This window comes from Podarcis erhardii, assembly GCF_964252035.2.
Source record: "Podarcis erhardii genome assembly, chromosome: 5".
Classification (NCBI taxonomy): Eukaryota; Metazoa; Chordata; class Lepidosauria; order Squamata; family Lacertidae; genus Podarcis; species Podarcis erhardii.
This window is the reverse complement of record NC_138509.1, coordinates 14,449,295-14,453,588: the sequence shown is the minus strand read 5'-3', so window position 1 is coordinate 14,453,588 and position 4,294 is coordinate 14,449,295.

Genomic DNA, 4,294 nt, shown 5'->3' with positions numbered 1-4,294 from the left:
TGATAAGGGTTGTTGTTGTTGTTTAATCCAGACCTAAGGGTGTTTGAATTGAGGTGGACAGAAATTGCTTTATTAAGTCCCTAATGTATTGGCATTTAACAGGGCAGCTTTTCAGCCCAGTTGGGAATGGTAGAGCTGTGCTCATTCCATATATACAAAGAGTTGTCTGATGGGGTGGGCAAGGTAGGCTGAGAGGCCCTGATTTGTCAAGAGACAGTTCTGGGTGACTAATTGCTTCTGCCTAACACGGGTGGCACTGTGGGTTAAACCACAGAGCTTAGGACTTGCAGATCAGAAGGTTGGCGGTTCAAATCCCCGCAACAGGGTGAGCTCCCGTTGCTCGGTCCCTGCTCCTGCCAACCTAGCAGTTCGAAAGCACGCCAATGAAAGTAGATAAATAGGTACCTCTCCGGTGGGAAGGTAAATGGCGTGTCTGTGCGCTGCTCTGGTTTGCCAGAAGCTGCTTAGTCATGCTGGCCACATGACCCGGAAGCTGTACGCCAGCTCCCTCGGCCAATAAAGCGAGATGAGCGTCGCAACCCCAGAGTCGGCCACAACTGGACCTAATGGTCAGGGCTCCCTTTAGCTTTAGTAAGGTCTAGGAGTTCTCCTGGATCTGCCAAGGTGGCAGCTAGCACACAGCCTTATATCCGGCTCTGACTGATTTGGGAACTCCACGCTGTGCTGGGCAAGGAAGTATCTTTCACCACCGCCAGTGTGGTGTAGTGGTTAAGAGCGGTAGTCTTGTAATCTGGGGAACCGGGTTCGAGTCTCCGCTCCTCCACATGCAGCTGCTGGGTGACCTTGGGCCAGTCACACTTCTTTGAAGTCTCTCAGCCCCTCTCACCTCACAGAGTGTTTGTTGTGGGGGAGGAAGGGAAAGGAGAATGTTAGCCGCTTTGAGACTCCTGAAGGGGAGTGAAAGGCGGGATATCAAATCCAAACTCTTCTTCTTCTTCTTCTCAGACGCACCATTGTTCTGTCCAGATTTCCTGAAAAGGGGTGTTTGTCTGGCCGTGGTAAGAGATCTTTCCTGCCCAGGAGAGCACGCAGCTTCTGCGTTTTGTGCCAGCTCCCACCTAGGCAGCCAGGAGCAGGGCAAGATCTGGAACAATCCTCAGATAGCCTTAAAAGCCACCCTGATCTTTAAAGCAGAGGATGAGGCACAGGGGACCAGAAGCTCTTCTCCATCTACCCTACAGTGCCTTCTCCCACCACCCTGCTGCAGTTAGGTTTTTAAAACCTCCCAGAGCCAGTAAGTGTTCTTCTCCAACCAGAAATACAGCATAGGCCCAAGCTTGTTTGGTTGTTGGGGTTCCCTGCCACTCACCCTTCTCTTGAAAATGCCAGCAACTGGTTTCCAAACCAAGCATTTTCCAAAGTATAATTGCCCTGTGTCTGTAATTAATTGCAGGACTACCTTGACTCTTCCCACTGTCTGGCTCACACCCCACTCATTTTTGGAATGTGGCTTGCAACAAGAGAGTGAGGGTGACTCTTGACCCAAATAAAATGTCCAGCACCCACTTTTAAAGAACAACCTACCTCGTGGTTAATTGGGTCTCTTCCCCCCGCCCCAATACAAATCGTAACTGGAGTGCTAACTAGTTTTATTAGCTCTCATCTAGCCAAAATTAAGGACACCCGCTGCCCTAGCTGACACAGATGAAAGGGGAAAGTAGAACATTAAAAAAAAGAACATGGAACACTTTCTTCATATGGCTGGTTTCCAGTGCAACAGCGCCTGGCCTACGAAATGGAAAGTTGTGGGAACTTCACGCCAAAGGAACTGCAGTCCTCTTATCGCTAGTTGAAGCCTGCTGAGGTCTGCATTGTATCGGCTATAAAGCCATGCGTCTATTTCCTACCCAACACATGTGATCCAGGATCAGGCCTGTGTAGCGTGTCAATTACATAGGTGCAAAAGGAGCGACTTGAAGGGTGCTACTTAAATGTTATGCCATCTAGTATCCTCCAGCAACTGTTTAGTTGTGAACGGCTCCTTGAGCAAGAAGGCTCACTTTGAGCCCGTTTATTTTCTGATATCCTTCATTAGTCTGCCCAATCCTTTATTTTTATTTTTTTTATTAAAAAAGTCATCTCTGTTAATGGCCAGTTCCATAACTAGAGGCGGCACATTTCCTGCCCAGATACAGATGGGCTTATAGGTGCAATTGAGACGGGGGGGGGGGGAGTGTGCATAGTATCAGTTTAAAGTTGCAGGTTCTCTGAGCCTTTATTACTGGACACAGCGTTTCCCAAATCTCCAATGTCCTGGAGCCATGTGGCAAACTCAAAAGTCAGCCGATCTTAGGCAGCATCTGACAGGCAACTGCACATGTTCACTTAGGAGCAAGTTGGGTTGGATTCAGAGGGATTTGGTTCTCCGGAAATGTGAATAGCCTCATTCTGCAGCCCTAAGTATTTCCCGTTCTGCTACTATCCAAAAAAGTCATGGGCATCAGAGCATCTGAATTGTGTTTGCTACTCGCCTTCAGTTTATTCCTATTCATTTTCCCCTTCCGCCCCTTTATGATGTCTGTTTGGGATCTGCATTACAGTGGTACCTCGGGTTAAGTACTCAATTCATTCTGGAGGTCCGTTCTTAACCTGAAACTGTTCTTAACCTGAAGCACCACTTTAGCTAATGGGGCCTCCTGCTGCCGCTGCACCGCCAGAGCACGATCTCTGTTCTCATCCTGAAGCAAAGTTCTTAACTTGAAGCACTATTTCTGGGTTAGCGGGGTCTGTAACCTGAAGCGTCTGTAACCTGAGGTACCACTGTATTTAGATGAGATACCTCTCTTATAACACCAGAGAACAGCAAACCAACAGGCCAGAAAGGAGTTGTTTTTTTTGAGAGGGGCTGCAGCATCAACCTACCACATGTCCAAAGTGGGCATAGCTAGAAGTCTAGTGCATTGCAATTGCCACAACAGGCAGAATAACAATTGGGTGGTCTACCTGTTTTCAAGCAGTCCATGTGGCCGTGGGCTGTTTGGAAACAGCTGGTCTGCACTTTGGCTGGAAGTGGCTTTCCTTAAGTTCAGATAGGGCTCTCTCAGCCCTACCTGGAAATGGCAGGACCTGAACCTGGGACTTGCTGCGTGCAAAACATGACCTGCCACTGAGCCCTTCCTCTATTTTACGGTAACCACTCATAAGAAAAATGACAACCCACGCTTGGTTCCAAGAGGGATTTAGAGCGGATCAGTCTGCTAGGGTTAGGAACCTAGGATTCTGGAATAAAAGAAGCACCTTGCTATGTAAGAGTAGGAAAACAAACATTCTGGCTGGTAAATACACCATTACTCTCCTTAATTATTATTATTTTTAAATCATTGTGTTGTCACAACTAATGACGGCAGCCAAATGTAGAGCTGCATCTTTGTGTGGGGCGTCTCCAAGGGCTAAGTGTGCTCTGTCCCCAGTATCAAATCAGGTTCTCTTTCTCTTGCCTCGGTTAGGCAACAGGGTGAGCACAGCACACAAATTAAAGGGGAATGAACCTGTTCCTAGCGTGCAGCTTTAGTTACAGGCATACAATGCAGTTTTAATAGGGTGGGACACCGGAGGAGAAGAATGGAATCCTTGTTGACAAGAGAGCATCACACACATGCGTCAGGGTGGAGTGTGCACCTGTTTGCTCTTCCACTCAGCCATGGCTTTCCATTTCTCTCTAACATCAGTATTTCGCAGCCACTGCGCCCGACAGTCCCCCATTGGCCTGGTTTGGTAAGCTTCTCCTTCAGAATTTTCTTCTTCGGCAAACTTTGGGGTTTCTCCAGATCTGCTGCTACCTCATGCAGGGGTGGGGGGCTATTTGAACACCAGAAACCATTAATGAAGATTGTTTATTTTGCTGCTTGAAGTTGCCCCAATATTGTGCCTCATTCAGCCTACTATCAATAAGACTGTCTCAAGGCAAATCTAAAAACGTAGTATAAACACCGACAAATGGGAAACACTTGCTTGCGAGCGCTCCAATTGGTGAACAGCCTTTTCTAAAGGTGTCATGGGCTCAGGATGCAAGGGAGAAACGTGCTAAGAGGAAGGCACGCTTGGCAAACCCTCACCGTGATCAACTCCCGCCCAGAAACCAATGTCCGCACTGTGGAAGGACGTGTGGATCCAGAACTGGCCTCCACAGTCACTTACGGACTCATTGTTAAAGCCGTGTTTATGGAAGACACTCTTACTCTGCTATGAGTGATCATCAAAGAAAAGGAAGATGATTAATAATAATAATAATAAATAATAATGTTCGATGGCAGCTTAGCCTCACAGGGTGGTT